At 36.7% G+C, this 27,104-nt stretch overlaps 1 long non-coding RNA gene across 2 annotated transcripts in view; it reads right to left on the bottom strand.

Annotated features, from left to right (window-relative positions):
- Positions 1 to 27,104, bottom strand: part of LOC144221713 (uncharacterized) — a 43,320-nt gene that overhangs the window by 9,207 nt on the left and 7,009 nt on the right. For both annotated transcript variants that reach the window (XR_013332150.1, XR_013332149.1), the window contains exon 2: positions 2,026 to 2,188. This is a non-coding gene — a long non-coding RNA (uncharacterized LOC144221713). The remainder of the gene's footprint in view (positions 1 to 2,025; positions 2,189 to 27,104) is intronic.

The raw sequence follows: 27,104 nt of genomic DNA, 5'->3' as shown, positions 1-27,104 counted from the left end.
ACACCTTTTTTTCAATCTATTGAGAGTTTAAGTTGTTCAGATGAGACAAGTCCCTCCATTGGGATAAGAGGTGAAGCCATCACCTCGATGGCAGTGATTTATTCATGAATGGATATAGAAACCAATTATGACCAACAATAGTAATTCCTGGGACTTTTGTTAGAATAGAGATGTTCTGTTCCTTGGGATTATTAATCTGGAAAAATGTAAATCTAGAGGTCTGGAAGCTTTCCAGCAAACAAGGCCAATGCAAGGGAAAATATAATAAACACTGGAGTAGCCAGAAATCTCCTGAATCAGCATGAGTTCATGTATTCAGCCATGTACCCAATATTTTTTTTTCTTTAAAGTCAGTTTGAGTTGGAATTCTGTCATTTGCAAGAATAGAAGTATGACTCATATATTATCTTTTTAAAAATTATTTATTTATTTATTATTGACACAGAGAAACACAGCATGAGTGGGGGAGGGGCAGAGAGAGACGAAGACACAGAATCCAAAGCAGGCTCCAGGCTCTGAGTTGTCAGCACAGAGCCTGACATGGGGATCGAACCCATGAACCATGAGATCATGATCTGAGCCAAAGTCAGATGCTTAACTGACTGAGCCACCCAGGCACCCCTACTCAGATATTATCCTTAACTATAAAATTATATAAGTAACTATACGATGGTTTCCAAAGTTAAGTCACTATAATCCAACCCTAAGAGGAAGTAATTAAATACAGAATCTAATGTCCCTAAGTGCAGTGATCTTTTTTCCAATGATAATTCATCAGCATCAAGAACACTTGACACATAGCAAATGTTCAATACATATTTGTTGAATGAATGAATGGATTTTCATCTTAAAATGATAAAGTTAGGGATGCTTATGTGGCTCAGTCAGTGAAGCATCCTACTTTTGATTTTAGCTCAAGTCATGACATGATTTGTAAGGTCAAGCCCCAGAACTGGGCTTTGCACTAAGAGCACGGAGCCTGCTTGGGATTCTCACTCTCTCTCTCTCTCTGTTCCTCCCCCACTCACACTCATGTACTCTCTCTCTCTCTCAAAATAAATAAACATTAAGAAAAAAGAAAAAACTGGGAAAGCTATTTGGTCCCCTGTATCAGTCATACTAGAATAAAATAAAATACAATATCATTTATTTGCAATTGAGTATGGTGCAATTTGGAAACCTTGGGGATCTTTTTTGTCTTCATGATATTGAAAAACACAGATGCTCTCTACTCTTCTTGTGTGGCTGACCATGTACACAGTTATCATAACCACTAAGATGTAAAATATCTATTTCATCATAATTAAATCTCTATTTGAACATATATTTTTCATAGGCTTATATTATGCATGGTTATTAAATATTTGTTGGGCGCTTTCTATATGCTAGAAACTGTGCTATTGCAATATATTCTAGTAGAAAGAGCAAAATAACTCTTCAATTTCCCTTTGGATATGAATGATAAAATGTTTACCTAATAGAGTTTATAAAGCTAAAAAGATAAAAATGTAATTATATATGTGAAAGTGCATTGTAAACCAGACATATTAATATACACATCTAAGGGGTTTCTTAAAGGCGACCCAAATATGGACTCAAAATTGAGTTATGTTTCATGTACATGAGCAGTTGTACTGTTCCCAGCAGAACCATATCTGTAGAATATAGTATGAATGTAGAATATGGTAGAATGTAGAATTCTGCAGAATGGTATCCAAGAACACAACTCTAGAAAGCATCATTCAGCATAATCATACAAAGTTGTTGTCCTAGGTCATATCAGTAATAATGGCCCATTTATATCAACTGTCCCCACACTTTGCTACCAGTGAAACTTCAGTCCCTGTTAAAGTACCCTAAAACATCCCTATATTCCCAAAGGCTGCTTTATATACTCATAGATAAAGCCTGTAACCAACTACATGGATTTTGCCCTCTTTTTCATCTCCAGATTCAGCTTCTCCCAGGGATGCCTGCTGCCAAGACCACTCTGTTTGAAAACTGTAGGAAGGCACTTTGACTTACCCTCTGTTCCCCACGGCTGAATTGTCTCCATCAGGCATTGGCATCCCTTTTACCAATGTCTACTGCTGCTGCTGGCACTTCTGCTGGGCATTATTGTTGCTTCTTCCTCTGCCAGAAACTTCCACCCCTGCTGAAATGGATACCTCAGAGAGCCTGTGTGGTTCTTTGTGAAAGAAGAAAAAAAGAGTCATTAGCTCAAGCATTTTGCTGAAATGTAGAAACATGGAAACAGCCATGACTGTTTTGTGGATAGCAAGATGCCTAAATACTTTATAAGAAAATTTGAGGATAGTCAGGAAAAGTCCAGTTTTTTCATAGGATTTCCACTATCCAAATTATTTGGGAGGGGCAGACAGGGAGAGAGAGAGAGAGAGAGAGAGAGAGAAAGAGACAGAGAGAGAGATAAAGAGAGAGACAGCGAGTGAGTGGGGGACTGGGAGAGAGAGAGAGCAACAGAGAGAACCTTTTTTTCCCCTTTTTTCTTTTCTTTAAGGTTTATTTATTTATTTTGAGAGACAGAGAGGGCACATGTAAGTGGGGAAGGGGCAGAAGGAGGGAGAGAGAGAGAGAGAGAGAGAGAGAGAGAGAGAATCTTAAGCAGTCTCTATGCCCAGTGAAGAGCCAGATGAGGGGCTCAATCTCAGGACCATGAGATTATGACTTGAGCTGAAATCGAGAGTCAGATACTTAACCAACTAAACCACTCATGAGCCCCTCCACTGTCCAAAGTCTTGAAAAGTATGAATAAATTGAAGTTGTGTTAATCATTAAACATGGTGCATGGACCACAGGACTGAATCCTGAATCTGGTTTAAGAGCTATTCATCAAATCACTGGGTTTAGCAACAGGTAGGGGAGGAAGAGTTGAAAGCTAAGTCTTGCTATAGTCAGGTGAAAGTTTTTATTCCTTCAGCATCTCTAACATTATGCACCCAGGGCATTCTCTACAGGCACTATGGTCAATGCAGAAGTGAAAAATGCTTCACTCACTCTTACTATCCTGTTTTACCACTGAGTTATTATAGTGCCTCATAGTCTACATCTCTCAAACCTTCCAGAGGAATTGCACATAAATCTATGGGCTACTGGGTCAGGAACTAATTTTTTGGCAAGTACAATATTATACTTAGAATCATCTCTCATATAATGAGCTGAACTGTATCCCCCCCAAATTTATGTGTTGAAGTTCTAACCACAAGTACTTCAGATATGACTGTTTAAGAGCCTTAAGCCTTTGAAGAGGCTTAAGATAAAATGAGGTCACTAGGGTGGGCCCTGTTCCAAAATGATGGATGTCCTTACAGGAAGAAGAAATAGGGACACAGCTGCACACAGTCAGAAGACCATGTGGAGACAAAGATGGCCATTTACAAGCCAAAGAGAGAGACCTCAGAAGAAAGCAACCTTGCCGGCATATTGATCTCAAATTTTCAGCCTCCAAAACCTAGAGAAAATGAATTTCTGTTGTGTAAGCCTCCCAGTTTGTGTTACTTGGTTATGGCAGTCTCAGCTAACTAATACATCTCCCATCTTACAGCTAAAGTTTTTTGTTTTAATGGAGGAGCCCTATTCTAGTGTTCTCATCATTCTTTAAAATAAATTTTCCCTCAGAAGCTTCACCAATCCTCAGTCCCCTCACATATCCAGCAGGTCTGAATTCCAGTGCTAAATGCAGCTTAAAGTGAAGGTGAGCCACACAATCTTTCTTCTCAACCCAAACACTCTTATTTTATTTTAATGAACTGTCACAGCACTATTGTTGGTACCATCATTAGAACAGATGCACCTTTTAAAAGGCAAGAATGACTTTGCTATACATCAGTCTCATTAAGGTTCACAAATATGAACTAATATAGAGCAAAAGGCGAATTGTACTTACAGAGTAATGCTCTTATTCAACTGCTCCCACATTGGAATAACATCTTTAGGAGAACCTCCCTATTGCTCTTCTGTTTGCAAGTTCTGGTCAATACCTGAAGTAATGGTCTTGTCATTAGGCTCGCTTAAACATAAAAGCTTTGTGGTTGTCAGAGAGAACTCTCATTGAAAAAGGAATTGACTATGTGGCACACTTGAATGTGCTTGCACTTCTAAATGAATTTGTAAGCTCATCCTGATTGATGACACATTGGGCAACACCTTTCAGGGTAGGAGAAGAAAATTAAATACATATAGATTGGACACTGATAAAGGATGAATGCTCTTTTCTTTGCTCGGTGTGAGTTAAAATCTTCTTATATGTTAGAATAATTCATTTCTTCTTCTTATAAATTAATAGGTAGGCTATAAACAGTGGACTTAAACAGATATGAATTTAAATACTGACTTTTCTGATTAAAACTCTAAGACCCCTCCCCCTAATACAGTTTAGAATATCCAAATCTGTAAACTAGGGATAATAATGCCCGTTTCAGTAGTTATGGGGATGATTAATGCATAGTGCCTGGAAATTCAAAAATGTCCAATAAATGTTAGTTACTTTCAATAATAGTAGCCAGCAGAGGCTAGAAATTTGGCATTACAATAAAATTAAATTGAATATAAAAGGTGCATATATGGCATATTTTCTTTGAGAGGGTATAATAGCTTCCTGGGGATGCCATTACAGAGTACCACAGATGGATGGCTTAATACAACAGAAATTTATTCTCTCATAGCTCTGGATGCTAGAAGTGTGAATTCCAGATGTTGTTAAGGTTGATTCCTTCTGAAAGTACTGACGGAGAAACTGTCTCATGCTTCTCTTCCAGCTTCTGGTGGTTACTGGCAATTATCGGTGTTCCTTGGTTTTTAGATGTACTGCTCCAAATTCTGCCTGTCTTCACAAGGTCTTCCTGTAAGTACTCCACTCACTGGATTTAGGGTCTACTCTAATCCTATATGGTTTCAATTTATGTTAACTGATTACATTTGCAAAAATCCCTTTTACAAGTATGGCCACGTTCTTAGGTTTCAGGTAGACATGAATTCTGGAGGTGGACACTACTTGACCACATACAGTGTGCCCTCTGTCTCCCTGCCAACCACACAAATTCATACCTATCCCACACGTAAGACACTGATCCCATCCTAGCATCCTGAAATTCTTAGCCCATGCTTGTATAAACACTGCATCCCAAATTATCAACTCAAAAAGTCCCAAATCCCATTTAAATAATCTAGATCAAGTATGGTTGAAACTCTGGGTATGATCTATTCTAGGGAAAAATTCCTCTCTACTTGTGGACATGTAAAACTGAACAAAAGTTGTCTGCTTACAAACTCCAACGGTGGGACAAGCATACAACAGACATTCCCATTCTGAAAGGGAGAAGACAGAAGGAATAAGGTGCTTACTGGTCCAAAACAAGATCACAACTTAACCGGGCAAGTTCCATTTGGTTTCAAGGCCTGAGAATAACAATCTGTGGCTGAATGCTTTGCTTTCTGTAGCAGTGAATGTCTCCCAGTAGTCATGGCCTCCGGGCATCACTCAGAGTTCTCTTTCCTTCATTTCATCTTATTTTTGTCCCTTTGAGTTCACTGTTAGTATTTCTGTTGGTAAAAATAAAATCTCAAAAATGTTATCAGTTTTCTATGTACACCAGGAGGATCCACACTTTTAGGATAATTTTCTGCAGGTTCTTTCTGGATAATCCTGCCTCTATTCCTGGCTTCTGCTGAGATATTCCACTAGATCCATGAGTCACATGCCTAATTTCTTCACCAGTGACTTGTTCAACCACCAGACTTGTTCAACTCCAACCACTGGAGTTCTCTCCAGTGAATCCTTTACATTTTTTACAATATTAATAGGCTGAAGATTTCCCAAATCAGGTTCTGGTTCCTTTTTGCTTCATAGGTTGTTTCTTAATTTACCTCTATCCTCTTGCATGGTACAGTATACAGTGAGAAGAAATCAAGTCACGCTTTCCATATTTTGCTTAGGAATCTCAGCTAAGTATCCAAGGTCACTGCTCACAAGTTCTACTTTCCACCCAACACTAGGACACAATTCAACTAAGCTTTCTGCCACTTGATAACAAGAATCAGGAATCACCTTCCCTCTAGTGTCCACTGACATGGTTCTCATTTGCTTCCGAAAACTCACTAAAGTACCTGCAACATTCATATTTCTACCAGCATTCTCTGTATGATGAACATCTATTCATGTACTCTCTAAGATAGTAGAAACTTTCTCTGCTGTTCTCTCTACTTCCATCTGTGCTTTCACCAGGATCACCTTTAATATCCATATTTCTACCAGTCTTGCCTTCAAGACAATAGAGGCTTTTTTCTGTGAAGTTCCACTACCCGTTACCCAAATCTAAAGCCACCTCCACAGTTTTAGGTATTTTGTTACAGCAGCACCTAATCTGTATTAGTTTCTTAGGGATGCTATAACTAAGTACCACAAATTGGGTCACTTTAAACAGAAATTCATTCTCTCACAATTCTGGATGCCGTGAGTCTGAATTCGAGGTGTTGACTGGGTTGTGTTGTTGCTCTTTTCCTGAAGAATGTGAGAGAGAAACCGGCTCATACCTCAGTCCTTGCATGTGGTGGTTGTTTGTATTCCTTGTCTTATATACATATCCCTCCACACTGTACCTTCCTGTTCACATGAACTTCTTCCCAGTATGTCTTCACAAAAGGCCTTCTCATTTCCAAATAAGGTCAAGTTCTGAGGTTCCAAATGATGAATTTTGAGGGCCACCATTCAACCCATTTCAGGGGATTTGTGCTTCAAATCAGGGCATAGATCCACAGTTAATGTAGTATCTACAATGAATGGAAACCACTTCATAAACCATTGATTAGATCAGAATTTATCAGTAAGAAGTACAGTAAAACCTTGGATTGCAAGCAGCTTGTTTTGCAAATGTTCCACAAGATGAGCAAACATTTTAAATAAAGTTTAACTTGAAAAATGAGCGATGTCTTACAATACGAGTGGTATCTGATGCCAAATGTCACATGGTCACTATTGAGCCAATGGTTCTTGAAATTTGGTTTGATCTATGAGTGCTTTGGATTACAAGAATGCTTCCAGAATGAATTATGTTCACAAACCAAGGTTTTGCTTTATTATTCTCCTTTTACTTCCTGCATAAAATCATTTTTTTCAATACAATGTGCTTTACTAGAAAAATTTAATCTTGTTATTTCAAAAGGTTTTCAGTTTTGGGGCACCTGGGTGGCTCAGTCGGTTAAGCGTTGGACTTCGGCTCAGGTCATGGTCTCATGGTTTATGAGTTTGAACCCCGCAGCAGGCTCTGTGTGGACAGCTCAGAGCCTGGAGCCTGCTTCAGATTCTGTGTCTCTCCCTTTCTCTGCCCCTCCGCTGCTCATGTTCTGTCTCTGTCTGTCTCTCAATAATAAATAAACATAAAAACATTTTTAAAAAGGTATTCAGGTTTCCATAGAAAACTGGCATTTAAAATAAGTCACGAATACATATGGAGCATATACAAAATAACAACAAATTAAAAGAAGTGTTTGTTTTTAATTTCAAGAGTGGCAAAGGCAATAAATGCTAAAGTAATTTAGAAAAACAAAACTAACCAAAGGCTGAAATTGTCACTCCATCCAGTTCTTTACATTATGCTCGAACCTTAATGTAGTGTTTACCTGATAGGGAATTAATTGCTTTCAAGTTGCTTGTTGTTTGATTTTCCAAACTAATAATCCTCCTAAGGTACTGTTTGTGTGCAAAGGGACCCTAAAGGCAGTGGAAGAGTGTGCTGTTCCTGTGGTGCAGCGCAGCTTTCCGACACTCCTCCGGCTGCTTGTTCTGGTCCTTCAGCAAGTGGCACTTCCTGGGGAGAAGGGGTCCAGTGGCTCCTGGCAGCCACACTCCTAGGGCATGATGACTTTGAACAAGGACTCAGAAGAATAGTATGACTGAAGCAAGGAGCTTTGGGGTTGGTGGAATAGCGAAGATAAAAGTAAAATAAAGTTGAGTAAGGAGGCAGGAGTGGGAAAGTGATGAAATATTTAAATGCCATCTGTTTCCTACCACTCCCACTACTAGCCATTCCTTTCTCAGTGAAGGAGAGTTATTCAGAAACACTTGTGTGGAATTCAGTCCTGAACATTTGGGTTAGAAACAATAATACCCTTAATTTAGCTTGTGTTTCTTTTGCCTGTAGGAGTCATGTTTTATTAATTGTATTAAAAATCTCCTAATATCTGAGGACGTGGGTCCAGGCATGATCTTCTAGGTAATTATGACATACATTTTTATTGATAAAAATTACTAGAAAATAATTATAGCTTGTTACTCTACACATCCTACCATGATCCAGTGGTATCTGCTGACCACACTAATGTTCAAGTAGCCCATTAATAGTATACTTCAACCTGCTTTTGCAAAAACCTCTGGTTTCTTGCCAAGTTTCTCCCAGTTGCAGGGGTTACCCAGAGGTAGAGTTATAGAGGGATTCCACACATGGTTGTAGTCTTGATAGCATCAAGGTGAATTCACCTTCTTATAATTGTCCTGCTAAGATCTCTTTTGTGGTATCCACTGATAGGTTTTTGGCTGCCTACATACAGCTACCAGTGCATCCAGCCCTATTAGGCCATTAGTCTCCATCTGGGCAGTGACACCCTCCCTTGGGAAAAGCCTCTCTTTTCCACACACTCAGTGTGCCTGTGCCCACTGTCCACCATGCAGAAGGAGGAAAGAGATTTCTTATCCCCCTTTAAGTTTATTGTATTCCATTAAAGTTCTGAGGTAATACTACTCAATGTTCTAATGTCTTACAGAGTTTGTAGAGAAACAAGCTTTCTTTCTCAATTTCATTGAGATGAAGGCAGGATTAATAATAAATGCATATTTCTGGAGAAAGTTCAAAACAGTTTGCAGAAGAGTCTCTAAACCATTTAGTTAACTTTAGTAGCAACAGCTTTTAGAGAAATCTTTTGAATAACGTATCTACATATTCTCTTGTTAAAATCATAGCATAGAAACCATACTCCTGTTTCATTTTTAAAATTTAACATAACTTGGACATTAGTTCATGTCTTTATTAGTACATATTTACAATAGCTGCCTTCAAATATGTCACTTTTTATTATATCATATAATGGATATTTTAAAGGTTTTAATCCTTTGCAATTTCCAGAAACAGCTGAAATGAGTAACCTCATACATATATATTTTTGCACTTATCGGAATATATCTGGAGATAGATTCCTGGAAGTAGAGTTCTTTGGTCAAAATCCATGTACATTTAAAATTGTAGGGGTACTTGGGTGGCTCAGTCGGTTAAACATCCGACTTCAGCTCAGGTCATATCTTGCAGTCTGTGAGTTCGAGCCCTGCATCAGGCTCTGTGCTGTTAGCTCAGAGCCTGGAGCCTGCTTTGGATTCTGTGTCTCCCTTTCTTTCTACCCCTCCCCCACTCATGCTCTGTGTCTCTCTGTCTCAAAAATGAATAAACATTAAAGAAATTTTAAATTGTAATAGGGGCGCTTGGGTGGCTCAGTCAGTTAAACATCTGATTTCGGGTCAGGTCATGATCTCACCATGCGTGAGTTTGAGCCCTGAGTTGGGCTCTGGGCTGACAGCTAGGAACCTGGAGCCTGCTTTGGATTCTGTGTTTCCCTCTCTCTCTGTCCCTCCCCTGCTCACACTCTGTCTGTCTCTCTCTCAAAAATAAAATAAAAGCATTAAAAATTTTTAATGGCTTTCTATCATCAATTATCCACAATGCTCTAGCAGAAAACTTCCTGATCAAACAAGGCTGAATATAATAAACTTACTATAGCAAAGGAAAACACTACCTTGAGAATCCTTAGTGGTATCTCAAAAGGAGGATGTCAGGAAATGATATTCAGGAGGTATTTTGATCTACACTCAAATGACTTAAGGTGTGTTTTTCAAGGAGGTGAAGTGGTCGGAATGGGATGAAGTTCAAAGCGGTATCCAGCAAAGCAAGAGAATGGTAAAGCAGGTCTTGGTGAGCAAAATTATTGCCTGGCTGAGTAAGCTGGTCATCTAGGTGAGTAAACTGCTTGCCCAGATGAACTGATTTGCAAGAATTTCCAAAAGCAAACAGTGAAGTTATTTATTGATTTTTAGTCTTATCTTCTTGAGTGAGAATTTCATGGAACAGTTAAATCATGTTCACACAGGTGTTCTTTGTTCTCAATCCCACCAATTAATTATATTGAAGCAGGTGGTCTCAGTTCTTGCATTTTTTATTTAATATTTACAGAGGTCTTTTCCATGTCAAAATTATTTTTTAAAATATAAAAAAAGAAAACCAAATTTTCTTCTAATAACTTTAAAGTGTTTTTCTTTCTCTTCTTTCATATTCCTAATTTATTTGCTTCAACTGAAATTGATAATAAGAAATTAGGTTGCTGTACAAATTTATTTTTTAATGCATCTGACCAAGTGCCCCAGCACCATTATTAATCTACATTTTCTCCACTGATATAAAATGCCATTTTTATCATGTGCTAAATCCCCATACATATTCGCATTTATATCTGGACTTTTTCTTGTTAGTATTCTATTTATGAATTGCTGCTATATTATTCAAATTATTAAGATTTATAATGTTTCATAATACACTTGAGTATTGTTAAGTATTAAAGTTCACCTGATTATTCTTGCTTTTCAAAAATTTCTTAGCTAATTTTTAACATTCACTTATCCACAAGAATTTTAGAATCAGTTTGTCTAGCACTAATGAAAAATGTCCTGTTGGTATGCTACGGGAATCACCACTTGAATACTGATTTAGGACTTGTTGAGATTCTTCTTCTTTTTTATTTTAAAGAGAGATATATTTTTAAATGATTTTATTGATTAATTTTGAGAGAGAAAATACTATATTTCTGGGTATTTACTGAGAACCATGGCTTATGGAACCTCAATTTCCTAGGAAAATGATTTTCTATAAAAATCTGAGGTGTATTTCTGAAGATTATATATCAGTTAGATATACTTTACATATTACCTAATTTTGGACTGCTATAGCTGTATTTATTTTTGATCTACTTGAAATACCACCTTCAAAAGAGATAAATTAATTAAAATATCCTACTCCCAAATTGTTACTGAAAGTCTCCTTGTAGTTTTTATTTCATGAATTTTGTCATTATATTTATTTATACGTTGTTACCTGTGACTGTAAAATTTTCTGTATTGAAATTCTTCTTATTATAATGCATTTGCCTTGAATCAACATGATATTAACAACATATCTTTGGTCTTTTTTGTGGTTGTTGTTGTATTTGATACTTTTTAAATTTTTTTTACTTCCACTTTCTCCATCACTTAGTTTTCAATATATCTCACAGCTTTTGCTTGATTTTACCTTGGCATCCAAATATTATTTTAGCTCTTTATATTGGTTTATTTTTTTAAAAATTACTTTAACAGGGACGCCTGGGTGGCTCAGTTGGCTGAGTGTCTGAGTGTTGATTTGAGCTCAGGTCATGTTCTCATGGCTGTGAGATCAAGCCCTTTGTCAGGCTCTGTACTGGGCATGGAGTGTGCCTGATATTCCCTTTCTCCCTCTCTATCTGCCCCTACCCTACTCATTCTCTCTCTCTCTCTCTTGCTCTTTCTCTCTTTCTCAGAATAAATATACATTTAAACAAAATTAATACATTACATTTGTTGCTTGATTTTTCAGGTTCAAAAACATTTTTTGACTCTCAAGTACAGAACCAGAGAACATTATCATAGTTATAATACTTCTTTCTCCCTTATCTCCCACTTACTTTTTTTTTTTTTATATTTATTGATTTTCAAGGGAAGGGGGAGGGATGGAGAGAGAGGGAAACAGAGGATCCAAAGTGGGCTCTGCACTTACAGCAGAGATCCTGATGTGGGGCTCAAACCCCACATGAATCATGAGATCATGATCTGAGCTGAAGTCGGACATTCAACCAACTGAGCCACACAGGTGCCCTGCTCCCACTTACTTTTTGATAATAGTTATGGCTTGATAATAGCAATGGTTTTCTCTATTGTGGCATGGTTTATGATAGTCTGCTTATAACTATAATTTCCACAATTAGATTAATTTTAGTCCTGCAATTAAATTGCTAATCTTTGCCTTACCATCTATACTTACTACTATATTGGTCAATTTGTCATCTAGAAATTTCTGCCTCAGAACTCATGAAGAATATATTCCCTGTATTCCTCAGTGTTTGAAATTGTATATAAGGAATGAAATTTTGACTGAATATAAAATAGTCAATTACTCTTTGCTTGAGAAATTGAAAAGAACGAGGGATGTGTGAAGCCTTCTGTTCTTTACCCACTCTAGGCATCTTTATCCTTTTTCCTCAAAGCCTGAAGGATTATTCTCTTAACTTCTAACTCCAGGAAGTATAATAGGCATTGTTGCAGTTTTACTGTAGACATCTCTTTTCTCATTCAATGTATATTTTAATGTTTTTCTTATCAATCTTTAAAGCTTTCCTTTCGGTTTTATTACTCAAGATAATTACATCTATTTTGGTGATATAATGATGATAGGCTTTGGTTTTCTTATTTATTAACCAGTGCTCTCTAAATCTTTTAATTCTTTTCATTCATTTTTTAATTCCATTTGCTCCATTTTCCCAGTCTGACTTTCCACCCTATTTCCAGTAGATTTATTTCCCTTAGATGTTTTCTGTGAAGATTTAGTTTTCTTTTTTTCTTGTCTCTTTAGATCTATAGGTGTATGTATATATATCCAATGTCTTCCTCATTCTCCTATTTCTCTGCTTTGAGCTCTTACTTTAAATTGTATATTTTCCATATAGTTTGGTCAAAATTTTGTATCTTCTCCAAGGTGACATTTTTCTGCTAGGTCTTCCTAATTTGCCACTTGCATTTTCCTGTTCCTTATTTTTAACTTGTAGAAATATTTGTGGATGCTTAGTTGAATATTTTAAACTTAACTGCGAGTAAGGTGAAATCTGTCTATATCACTATCTCTTGGTAGTAGGTCTCTGTGGTATAGGAGTGAAAAGTTTATAGATTACCAGGACATCTCCCTAGCGGTATCCGGGCTGCTTATAGTTGAAAGGCTTTCCTTTATTTGGTCTCCCTGGCAGATTGCTTTCTGTACTTTTGCCATATTTGTGTGCTTTCTTCTTCAAACATCTCTTCATTTCTCTCTGATGATAAACAAAGTCTAGAGAAGTTCCCACAGCCATCCTACCACATAAAAAATGCAATTGTAAGTGATATTTTATTCCTCAGGGTGACCACCTACATTGGAGAGTTCTTTATGCCAGCATTCCCTGATGGTGCAGCTGTAAGTTTCTTTTCTCAGCATTTTCTTGGATCATATCAATATTGCCACTGGATTTGGTAGGCATTCTTCATGTATTTTTTAGAGTTATAGTTTCTAGTTTCACCAAAGATGGAGTTGTATTTCTTATCACTTTCTTGTAATTCTCATTGTTTTAGAAATATTTCAGAGAGAAAAGGCAAAGGAAGTACAGATGTTATTATTTAAAAATTTGTTTTAATGTTTATTTATTTTTGAGAGACAATAGAGAGACAGAGAATGAGAAGGGGAGAGGCAGAGAGAGAGGGAGACACAGAATCCAAAGCAGGCTCCAGGCTCTGAGCTATCAGCACAGAGCCTGACGCAGGGCTTGAACCCAGGAACCATGAGATCATGACTTGAGCTGAAGTCAGACACTTAGCCAACTGAGCCACCCAGGTGCCCCATTACAGATGTTACTATTATGCTTTGTAAAACAGAAATCAGTTCTTAAAAATTTGTTGTTACGTTCTACATCCATTATCTGTAGACTCAGTCAGTCATTGGTCTGCTGAGGGTTAATGTGAGGGGAAATCTGAGTGACAGTGACACTGCTGTCACACCCTCACAAAAACTTGAGACATTGCTGTACAATCAATCAAATATCTTCAGCATACCTGGGGTATGTTTTTATCAGGAGACTCTGATAACCTGGTTCCAGTATGGCATTGGTTTTGCCAAGAGAGGAGGTATAGCTTTAGTTCAAGATGAGATCACTACTAGTCTACTATAACAGACATATGAGAGAGGAAATTTCAGAACAACAGAAACCATCAAAGAGGAGAATGAGGCATGGCCAAACACACTAGCATTGGGAGAAAGGTGTTTTGCAGAGGAAGGATTTCTAAATGAAGTAATGGATGATTTGGATTGAAGGATAAGTACATACCTATCAGGCAGACGTGGACTGAAATTAAAGAGAACAATGAGTGAAAGGTAAGGAGCAATGAGAATGTATGATGTGTTAGTGTTCTGCTGCTGCAAAACAAATTACAAACTTAGCTCAAAACAACAACATCCATATATTATCTCACAGTCGTGTAGGTCAGCATTCTGGATATGTCTTAGCTGAATTGTATACTTAGTAGCCCACAAATCTGCAATCACAATATCAGCTTGGATGGAGCTCTTCTCTGGGATGTTGGGTCTGCTTCCAAATGTATTCAGGCTGTTGGCTGAATTCAATTTCTTGTGGTTATAGGGCTGAAGTCTCCTGTGGCTGGGAGGGCATCTGTGGCAGCTTTGACTGTCTCTAGATTCTTCCATTTCTGACTTCCACATTGTATTTTATTTATATATTTAATTTTTATTTTTTTTTGAAAGGCAGACCTCATTGGATGTGTCTGGAGTCTTGGAAGCTTGACTGCCCTACGTTTTCCTACAAATGGACCTTGAGAGCTTGTTTGGAGGTTCTAGCAGGGGATCGCAACTACTCCTAACCCTTGATTGAAGAATGGTCCTCCTCTTTCGGAGAAGATCATCCTCTTTGACCAAGCGTGCAGCTTTGGGAGGGAGCACATGGAGCAGTGAGAGAGGAAGGGGACACTCGCCTTGCCAGCCAGATCAGTTGAATCAACCCTGGCGATCAATGGAGTGACAGATGTCGCAGCCAGATCACCCTCACATTCTTCCACATCCTCTATTAAAAGGGCTCACCTAATTGAGTTAGATCTACCTATACGCAAAGGGAAGTATTGTACAAAGTGTGCATACCAGGAACAGACAGATTTTAAGCAGGTAAAATATTTTCTGCTCTAACAACAAAGTGGAAGATGAATTGGTAGAGCATGACTGTAGGAAAATATATCTTAATAGAGAGTATTAAAGCATTCATGGAAAAAACTAATAAACTAAAGCTGTGATAGTAAATGAGCACAGAAAAGCTTACCTTTAGATATTTAGGAAATAAATTTGATAGATTGTATTCATCATATATTTTTACGTATTCATTCAATGTGCCAAACAACATTCTAGGCATTGGGTCAGAAGTAAACATAAAACAATGTTATTTTCTTAAAATGCAGGGAGAGAAAAAAAAAGGAAATGCACAAATAAGCAAGGTAATTCCAGATTTTATTACCTGCATTAAGACAACTGGACAGTGTAATGAACTAGAAAACATATCAGTTAAGCTTCTTTGGTCTCCAATAAATATGAGACCCAACTTTAAATGGCTTAAATAAGAGCAGGATTTATTGTCTCACATTAAAAAAAAAAAAGGAAAAAATGAAAAACACAAGCAAACAAAACCCCTAGAGCTGGTGTGGCATGAGAGTTACCTAATTCATTAATGTCATTTAGATTCTGATTCTGTCTTTTTTCTCTGCCATCCTGATGTTGGCTTTTATCCTTCAGGCTCTCACCTTCCCAAGCCCAAGATAGCTGCAACAGTACCATACTTCACATTCCTACACAGTAAAATGCAGCTGATTATTGAGGAGTTAGATCTTCTTTCATCCCCTTGTAAGACAAAGAGCATTTCTCAGAATCCCATAAGCAATTTTTCTTTCATTTCTCATTTAGCAAATTGCAATCTTTGCCTTCTCCTGCACCAAGTCACTTAAAATGTACTCAAAATACCATAACTGATTTAGAAAAATGCTTTTTAACCTCATAATAATGGTATCAACATCTCTGTGTATGGGACTCTGTCCTGGTTGAAAACAATTGGGTTATATTTATAAAGATCTAATCCCATCAGATTTAGACTAGTGGGGTTGGAGCTGAAACATGTGGCTGTGCAAGGTGGGTGGAAAAACTCAGGGCATTGGTAGAACTGAAAAGGGTGAAGAGTTGTCTGTTACAGAGAGTGACAGTGAAGGAGAATATTTTACACAAGAAGTTAAAGACTGGTTGCTCTGAGGAGGTGATATTTGAGCTATAACCTAATACTGAGAAGACAACCAGCCAAATCTGGGCAAAGCAGGAAGAATTGAAAGGGCTTACACTGACTATTTTTAATTTTTGAGGAACTTTATTTTCCACAGTGGCTATACCAGTTGGCATTCCTGCCAATAGTGCAAGAAGGTTCCTTTTTCCCCACATCCTTGAGAGAGAGAGAAAAAGTGTGCATGTGCACATGTGCGAGGAGGGAGGAGCAGAAAGAGAGGTGAACAGAAGATCCAAAGCAGGCTGCACAGAGCCTGATGCAGGGCTCAAACTCACCAACAGTGAGATCATGACCTGAACTGCAGCTAGATGCTTAACTGCCTGAGCTACCCAGGTGCCCCAGAAAAAATAACTTAAAAAAAAAAAGAAAATATTGGAGGAAGATCTCAAGGTATCATTTAAAAGAACTAACAAACATACTTAACTCATGTATGTAAATCAAACTTGCAACATGACAAAATAACACACAAGTCTCTAAGTTACTGCAAATCTAAAGTATTTTTTAAAAAGTAATCCCAAAACAAATTTCTATTAATTTCAAAGATAACTACAATAGCTTACATTGGTCATTTCAAGACTAAAAAGTATCGCAAAAGTCCAGAACATCTATGGAGGCTGATAATACCATAATCCCTAAAACTGTAGGCAAGAGTTCATCCAAAGTTATCAAATAGAGGAAGTCTTAGAGTATCTGACAAATATAAATAAAGTTAGAAATATATTTGAAAAACATTGCCTGGAGAAGAAAATTAGAGAAGCTCTCAGTACATCCAGCCCATCATTTTCCTTCATAAGCACACTATTCCATATTCTTAAATTATGCCTAACTACATTAAGATTATCAAGAAAGAGCAAATCAGATTATACTCTATAATCTTGACAAGTGAACACTGCAGAATATATCGACAACTACTTCTAGGAATGAGTTGGCTAAAAGAAGGAAAATATTATGGGGCACCTGGGTGGCTCAGTTGGTTAAGTGTCTGATTTTGGCTCAGGTCATGATCTTAGAGTTGGTAAATTCAATCCCTGTGTCAGGCTCTGTGCTGACAGCTCAGAGCCTGGACCTGCTTTGGATTCTGTGTCTTCCTCTTTCTCTGTCTCTCCCCTGCTCAGGCTCTGTGTCTCTCTCTCAAAAATAAATACACATTAAAATTTTTTAAATTAAAAATAAGAGAAATTTACTAAAAGCTTATTTTCTTGTTGGTAGCTAACTTGGAAAAATTAAGAGTAACCACACAGTAGAAAATGTACTTTTTAGTTCCTGACATAGTGGAAATATTTGCTAGTTATTCAGATGTAAAGGAATGCATATGAATTATTTTTTTGCAAATCCATTTTTATTAACTAAAATAAAATACCATAAATGTCGTGCTCATAGAGTTATACAATAGCTGTTTATAAGATTAAAACAATGACTATATTCCAAGGCCTTTTCCTATGACATCACAATATTCTGTTTCAAGGGGTAAAAAACTTACGACTTCATTCATTTATTCAGTGAATATTTATTGAATGCTTACCTTCTACAGACTCTATTCTGGGTACTAAACAAATGCATAGAATTGTGGCTCTCATATAATTTATATTCTAATGGTGTCTGAACAAAAACTAAGTAAACACACAAAGTAAAAAAGAAAAAATATCCAATATAACTTCTACGTAGGAGTTAAACTGATGCAGTGGAAAGTGAATGATGGCTACTTTAATGTAGGTCCTCAGGGAAGGTCTCTGGTCTGTGTAATTTCTTAATAAAAAGCAAAAGCCAGCCATGGAGGTATCGGGGGAAGCATACTTACTTAGAGTGAACAGCCCGTGCACCTCAAGGCAGGACAATACTTCATGTGTTTGAGGATCTAAAAGAAGGCCATTGTGGTTCAAGTGTCGTGAAGGATGCAAACTGTTATTAGTTTCCTAGGGCTGCCACAACGAATCACCACAAACTGATGGCTTAAAACAAAAGACACTTATTAATCTCTAGCAGTTCGGGAGACCAAAAATTCTGAAATCCAGATGTCAGCCTGGTCATGTTGTCTCTGAAGGTTTCAGGGAGGAATCTTTTCTTGCCTCTTCCTAGCTGGTGCTGGTTGTGGGTAATCCTTGGCATCTTTGGCTCTAGCTGCAACCCTTCAATTTCTACCTTCATTTCACATATCTATCTTCCCTCTGTGTGTGTCTGTGTCTAGGTCCAAGCCCCTGTCTGCTTAGAAGAACATCAGTCTTTGGAGTTTAGTGGCCTTCCTAACCCGCTATGACTGCATCTTAACTTGATCACATCTGCAAAGGCCCTATTTTCAAATGTCACATTCACAAGTACCAGGGGTTAGAACTCTATAAAGATATTGACAGTTTTCTTTTGTGATAATGCAAAAAAAGATTTTTCTCTAAGTTAAAAAAAAAAAAAAGTGATCACAAAGTAATACTGTAACTGCTATCTCACGGGGCTTACTCCTATTTCAGGAGATTATGCTCCCTACAGCTTCTTGGTAACTTATGTCTCTAATCTATTATATTTAAAAATATGTGTATTCATATTTTTGCATATCATTAAAGGCAAGTCAAAGACAAGGAGACAGTCATATGAAGCTCTTGCCAGTGAAGAAAGAGTAGTCCTGTTCTTTAAGAGACATACATTTTCTACCTCTGGAGCTGCTAAGTAAGCAGCTTCTCACTTGGAGATTCATACTGAGGGCACTTAAAGTGGATATTATATTCACTATTGAGGATTACATTTCACAGCAAGGTTCAATGCTTGTTTCATAAAGCAAGTATAAAAAACCTGAGTGAAAAAAGCTATTATTTAGGCAGCTAAGATCAGATGATCCAGCCCTGAATAAATCAATGCTTCTAATCTTTTTGTCGCCATACCATTCACATTTGCTAGAAAGGCCTGCAAGTAAGATCTCTCATTAGAATTTATGATTCTCCGCTGGACAAAGGATAAGGATCGTGGCATGGGGCAGAGTAGGGGTGGGGACAGAGACGACTTATCATAATTTCCAGGGAGGTTTAGATACAGAAAAACCTTTTCTTGGCCTGTCCTCTGATATGTCACCTTTTCACCCAGTTAAAATCAGTGATTTAAAATAATCAGTGTATCCATCTATCTCACGTAAGAGCATCTACATAAAAACCAAAGTAATAGTGACTAACAATATTTAGTGCTCACCATGTGTCAGGCACAGTTCTTTTTTTTTAAAATATCTTTCAGTTTATTCATTTTTGAGAGAGAAAGAGACAGAGCATGAGCAGGGAAAGGGCAGAGAGAGAGGGAGACACAGAATCTAAGCAGGCTCCAGGCTCCGAGCTGTCAGCACAGAGCCTGACACTGGACTCAAACCCACAAGCCATGAGATCATGAGCCGAAGTCTGTTGCTTATTATTTGTTTACCAGAAATTTGCTATATTATTTGTTTACTAGAAATGTTTCAATCTATTATTTTGTGAAGTTCTATTTCTTTTGTTTTTGTTTATTTTTGAGAGACAGAGAGAGACAGAATGTGAGCAGGGGAGTGGCAAAGAGAGAGGGAGAAATAGAATCTGAAGCAGGCTCAAGGCTCTGAGCTGTCAGCACAGAGCCGGACACGGTGCACGAACATGAACTACAAGACCCTGACCAAAGCCAAAGTGCCCCATGCACAGGCGCCCCATGCACAGTTCTAAGTGTTTAAGCACCTAACTCATTTAACCCTCAAACTGATCCTTGATGAGGAAACTGAGGCACAAAGAGATTAAATGGCATATCCTAGGTCACAGCAGGAAAGCGATAGATCTGGAATTCAAAATCAAGCACAGACAGAAGAGCCAGTGATGTAATCACTATACTATTCTGCTTGTGATTGCATAGAAATCCACAATGATTTAAAAACACAAATATATGCACCTGGGTGGCTCAGTTGGTTAGGCATCTGACTTCAGCTCAGGTAATAATCTCACAGTTTGTGGTTTTGAGCCTCCTTCAGATTCTGTGTCTCCCTCTCTCTCTGCCCTCTTCTGCTCACCCTCTGTCTGTCTCAAAAAGAAAATAAGCATTAAAATTTCTAATAAAAAGAAATAAATAAAATACAAATACATAACCATGATTGAAACACATGATTATTAAACAGCTCATTCATGAATATTTTCCTACTTAGTCCATTTTTTTTGGGGGGGTGAGCTCAGAAGAATCCAACATTGTATTCTTGTGATTATTTAAATAAGGCCCTGAAGCTATAATAATTCTGATTTGGATGCTGTGAGTTAGGTCCACACTTCTGGGTTTACTGATCACTTTCAAGAAGTCTTGCCTCAAACTGAGTTCTCATCCTTCAAGTGGCCGCACTTACTTGCTGCTCACTCCAGTAACTTCACTGATTGTATTTTACTCAACAGTATCCTGATTTGGAAGCCCACTAGAGCTGGAAAACATCAACTGTAACCATGAAACTACCCTAGGAATCACCCACATACGTCCTCCTTTGCTTCTAAACTTGCATCAGTATGCATCTGGAATGCAGGGCGATTGAATTCATAGGCCTCATTCAGTGACATTACAGAGGCTCCTGCACTTCTTCTGTGTGACCGTTTCCTCATTTATAAAATATCACAGAAGGATAAAATAAATTTTGCACTTAAGCAAAATAAATTAATTTGAAATAAATTATAAATATGATAAATTAGAAGTAAATTAAAATATGAATATAAATAGTTGGCACACTGTTTGACATATATGAATAATTGACAGATGGCTTATCTCAGTCTTATTAAGCCTATATGTCTATCAGAATCAACCACATGCGAAGTAACCGCTTGAGCTAAAGCTGACCCCTCCTATATGTCTATCAGAAACAGGTTTTTGGGGCTAATTTTATTGAGTGCCAACTCTTAAGGTACTTTTTATTAGAAAATAGAAGATTCTTATACTGAGATTGAATATAAGCATCAATTATTTAAAGTAATTATGTATTATTGTCAGTATATTATTTATTATTTCATTTATTATTCTTGTTCTTTTCTAGATTATCTATAGATGACACGACTTTTGCATAACACATGCTAGTGTATATGTACACACACACACACACACACACAAACACACACTGAATATGCAGGTAGACCTGTTTTGACAGTTTGTCTTTCCTTATACTTAGTTACTTATAGTGCACCTTCCTATGTCCTAGAATTAATAACGTTTTTCCCTGCCTACTGACATTTAACTGTATTTCAACATTTTCTTTCAAAACAAAACTCTTCTCTCTGCTTTCAAAGTTGTTACTTAACTAAATCTGATGAAAATGTCCCTGTTAATAATGTGATGGCCATGAATTCCAGCACCTATTTCTAGATCCAGACAATACATAACAGTTCCAAAAATATATAGCTTGTACTTGGTAGCCTCCTGGAGACAAATCTGTTGTAGTTTCCAAAAGAGTGATTTCGATGGTGTGAATTTAAAGCAAGCAAAAAAGAGGAAATGATAACAAGATAGGATGAAACAGGAGATTCTGAGGGATCCTCCAATTTCATCCTTATTAATTTCTTTCATTTTAGCAATAATCATATCATTATGCTAATGTAACAAAGTTACAACATACTTCAGGCACTGTCAATATAAAAACTTTAAAGATCTTTAGCAGAAAATAACAGAGGTACTTTTAATTACACACGCGCGCACACACACACACACACACACAGATCATATGACCAGTATTTATTATGTGCCTATTTAAACATTCATTCTTTGAAAAATATTTCATGTGAGTACCCCAGTGTTGAAGGCATCATAAGTTATGATATCTTCCAGAATATAATAATATATGTCTTGTGGGCAAGAAGCATACAGTCCAGTTAAGAAAATAAAGCAAAAAATGAAAGTATTGACTTGTGTGGGCAAATATTAAATTATTTGACTCATATTTTGAGGCTTCTAGATAGCTATCAATACCTTCTATCTGAAAAAAATACCTTAAGTTTGATGTATCCAAATGCAAATCCCATTTTATACTGTATAAAAGATCATTATACCTGTATCCTACATTTCTGCTTTTCTAACTGTGCTCCCTCTGGGTTGTCTTGCCTTTTTGCCTTTTGTCCATCCGTTGCCAACTTGATCATCAGAACAATTCTAAATTCTTATGTCCACAGTTTTGATTTCTCCTTTTCTGATGTTTATATATTCAACTGAATCTCAAAAATTCACAGGCACTCCTTCATGACTAGCTTTTTTAAATATTAGCTTTCCTTCCTTGAAAACATGCAAATTTCCTTTTTTAGAGAGAGAGAGAGAGAGAGCAAGCAGGGGAGAGAGGCAGAGGGAGACAGAAAAAATACCAAGTAGGCTGCGCATGGAGCTCAACTCGTGACCCTGAGATCATGACGTGAACAAAAATCAGGAGTCGGACGCTCATCCGACTGAATAGCCCAGGTACCCCTCATGCAAAACCAGATGTCTGATTTTTGAACTATAACTAAGAACATCTTACCAAGTGTGTGCATAGAACAAAATTTTGATAAACACATTATTTGAAAAAAATCAAAGAACTGCATTTCTTTTAGCATAATTGTTAAGCTTTAAATTAGCTTTAAGAGTCTCATATTTTAATGTTTTATTTCCTCTTTAAGAAATGCCCCAAATTCACTTAAAATATTAAGGCTAGATATTTTAGATGCCTATGAATTCTTCCTTTTTTTTAGATTTTTTAATTTTGAAGTTAATTTTTTTTTTAGATTTTTTAAAAACATTTGTTCAATATTGAGAGACAGAGCGTGAGCAGGGGAGGGGAAGAGAGAGAGGGAGACACAGAATCCGGAAGCAAGCTCCAGGCTCTGAGTGGTCAGCACAGAGTCTGATGCAAGGCTCAAATTCATGAACCGTGAGATCATGACCTGAGCTGAAATCAGACACTTAACTGACTGAGCCACCCAGACACCCCACTATTAATTATTTCTAAAGTGGAATTATATTGTTATTATTTGACTAAGTGATATCAAATGCATATAGCCTGAATAATATGAGCATAAGTGAAAATGACTCATATCCACAAGCATAAACATGTTCAGTTGAAAACCATGTGGTAACCTAGCACCCACAGGTAATGAAGCAACTTTCATATGTCACACTTCAATGAAATTGACTGCAATCAGAATAACATGCAATTTAGTTGGTTCTGACCAGATGATGACTATGACTGACTCAATTCCAACGATTTCAGTGGATGGCCTGAGAGAAAAGGTTGCCACCACCCGCATTTTCACATGTAACTAGAACATATTCAGGTTGTGTAATATTTTCATTCTATGGCTTTTATTCCACAAATGGCATTTTAATAGAGGGCTATTCCATTAGTAAATAGACTAGTCTTGCTGACACATCTTTCCTTTTAAAGTATACTTTGGCTGAATTCTAACAAAACCATTCTGAATGCAAAGGGGATGCTTTTCAAAGCCAGATGGCTTATCTAATAGGAATGTTTTCTGATTAGAGAAACAGCAGTAGACTCATGATCACAGCAGGTGCCAAACTGGTCCTGTAGTTTACATGTATTTGCAACTGAACAAGTCATGAACTAAAGGGAATCTATTTTATAATGTGCCACGGTCTCTTCTGAGAGGAAAGGGGAAGGTAAAAGATGCTACCATATCAGATGGAGTTCATATATCATTTCTTGATATGAAATTAGTCATTATTGCATTTGTGATAATAAATTTGTGTACTAAATTTCCTGAGTATATTGTGGACATTATTAAGAAAATTACAAATTCATACAAATTTGCAGGGCAATCTATGATGGGATAATAATCGAAAGTATATTTTGTACCAAAATAATTAGGAAATTATCTAAAGATGTATCATTGTTTTTCTTTCTCATTGTCCTTATTCCTTGTACTGCATTTTCCCTTTGCTTCAATAAGTAATTTTCTATTTATTGGTAATTAGAGATGCAGAATGTCATTGGTATGATCCCCAGATGGCTGGGGATGCAGCTTCTTGAATAATAAAATTACTGCTTTTCAAGATCATGTAATTTGCTTCTGGGTACTAACATGACTATTGTTAGTATAGTAAAGAATAAAACATGGGGGGCCTGGGTGGTTCCGTCGGTTAAGCATCTGACTTCGGCTCAACTCATGATCTCGTGGTCTGAAAGTTTGAGCCCACATCGGGCTCTGTGCTCACAGGTCAGAGCCTGGAGCCTGCTTTGGATTCTGGTCCCATCCTATCTCTGCTCCTCCCCCACTCATGCTCTGTCTCGCTCTGTCTCTCAAAAATAAATACATGTTAAAAAATTAAAAGAAAAAGAATAACAGGCAGTGAGCCCATAGATCTCTACTCTGACTCGACAACATCTCATTCCTAGTGGTTTGTCAAGACGCTCAAACTTGAAGTACCTTGGTGAGGTGTAAGAGGCAAATTATGTCATCGTATCCACCTACTTTCTTACTTCCTTTACATTAGCTGCTCTGTGTATTTGCTGCTTTGGATAAAATAAAAGTAAAAAGTAACCTAGAATTGAGTTCAAGTCATCATTCTTAGATATCCTCATGCCAGACAAATTCTATGTTCTGTTCTGGAATAGTTGGTTAACCTGTAGAGATTGTTGGTACCTGGAACATGCTCAAATCAGAGATGAATTATCCAGAAGAATCAGAATATCCTAATTGTTTAAGTAATTCTATAATCTTCTAAATAATTATCTAGGTTAATCATCTTTAAAGATGTTTAGCAGCTTCAAAGTATCTCTCAGAGTGAGTTAAAATCTGATATTGATCCACTTTTTGATGAAATATAATAATCTGACCAGTTTTTAATACATGGATTTTTATTACATTACAGTAATTACAATTTTACTGTGCCTCATTATTATAAGAACTTTTGCTATAGAAAATTCCTTTACCTTGTATCATTTCTTCCAATTAATCAAACTCCTTCAGAATTTTAATGTATTGATTATTTTTACCATTTGTTTTGGCACTTAATCATATATAGACTTGAACTCCTGTACTACAAAACCATTTAATGTGGTAACTTTGCTGTTTTCTAGGTTGGCTATAAGCATTTACATCACAGGATGCATATCTTCCATATTCTGCTCAATTCTCTCATAATTCTGTATTATGCAGAATTGACTATTAATATGCTTATTTTATTAAATTTGTTAGGTTGTTTCTAGGAAGGAGGATTTTGTTGAAATAGAGAGACTTGCTTTAGAGTCTCTTAGAAGTCTGAAATAAAAGCTGCTCCAACATTAAGTAACATTAGACCATCTTCTATCTTTATTTTTCTGAATAATCAGTAACCTGCAACTCCTTTCTTTTGAAATATTTTCACTATGGTGTGGGTCAGTGTTTCTTAAGCCGGTGTGAAAAAGTATATTGTCAGTCTCCAAGTTCTCCATGAGAACAGTTGAATTTTCCTCTTCATTTAGCAATATATACAATATAATCATGTAATATATATAATACAATTATATACTTAGTGATATGTTCCTTCAGATATGTAATAAAAGTAACTTAAATCATTACTCATAATCTAAGAGCATATTTTTAATCCTTGAAAGAGATTATTTTCATATTTCAAGTATAAGAAATGCCACTATAGTCTCTGTATACTCCCTATGATTTCTAGGTATTAGATTATTACAGTGATGGGGCAGACACAATTAATTAATTAAGATCGAGAGTGAGCAAATATTTTCTGTAAAGATCCAGATAATAAATATTTTAGGCTTTGCAGTCCATACAGTCTTTGTTGCAGCTACTTGATTCTACTATTATAGCAAAAAAAAAAAAAAAAAGATGCGTAACATATAATATGTAAAAAAAAGGCCAATACATCCCAACAAAACTTGATTTACAAAATAGGCAGTGGGCCAGACTGAGTTTATGAGTTGTAGTTTATTGACCTCTGAACTAGTTCAGTGGACTCAGGATAGGTTATTAATAAACTATTCCAAGAGTAAGTTACCTATTACTCCAACTTCTACAAAGGGGATCCTAGGAGTACCTGCGTGGCTCAGTCAATTAAGCATCCAACTTCGGCTCAGGTCATGAGCTCACGGTTTGTGGGTTCAAGCCCCGCATCGAGTTCTGTGCTGACAGCTAGTTCAGAGCCTGGAGCCTGTCTTTGGATTCTGTGTCTCCCTCTCTGACCAACCCTGCTCATGCTGTCTCTATCTCTCTCTCAAAAATAAATAAAACATTAAAAAAAAATAAAAGTAAAAAGGGGATCCTAACGCCACTAGTATACTACTCAAAAAAACAAAGACTGAAAGCCAAATAAAACTTTCCAGTTCTTTTTCACCCTAATAGTTTAATATTTAAAGAAGTTGAACAAAATACACCTGAAGTAAAAAAGACATGCTTTGTATAGCTAAAACAAACAAACAAAAACCAAGAAGGAAAAACAAAAATAACAAAAAAACCCAAAACAAACCAAAAAACTCATAACCATTAAACTCATATATTAACCAGCCTATAAAATATTGAAAAAGAAGCAATCACCATTCCTAAAGGCAGCATTTCATTTTCCTTTATTAAAAATAAATTTTCAGAAAGTTTCAAGGCTATATTTTTAGGAATGTGCCTACTTTTCTTGGAAGAAAAAAAATGATAAGGTAACATATTTTAGTAATGGGAGCAAACCAGATTTCCCATGTCAGCATGGATGTATCTAGTAATACATTCTAAGTACTTTGGGTTCTGGATAACACATCTCACATCTTTGAACAATGATTACCTTGAGAAGGAATAAATGTAGCATCTCAGGTACTGACCTTTCTTGCCAACTGAAAGATATTAATAGAAAAACAATACACAAATAGCCAAGGGAAGTGCATAATTTTAAAAAATAATTTTCATATTAAATTTGATTAGTCCAGATGCTATGAAAAACTGATAATTCAATTATTTCAGCAAAATAGTAATTTTTTTACTCGTGAT

This window comes from Crocuta crocuta, unplaced genomic scaffold (genome assembly GCF_008692635.1).
Source record: "Crocuta crocuta isolate KB4526 unplaced genomic scaffold, BGI_CrCroc_1.0 scaffold21, whole genome shotgun sequence".
Classification (NCBI taxonomy): Eukaryota; Metazoa; Chordata; class Mammalia; order Carnivora; family Hyaenidae; genus Crocuta; species Crocuta crocuta.
This window is presented reverse-complemented; position numbering and strand designations above follow the sequence as displayed.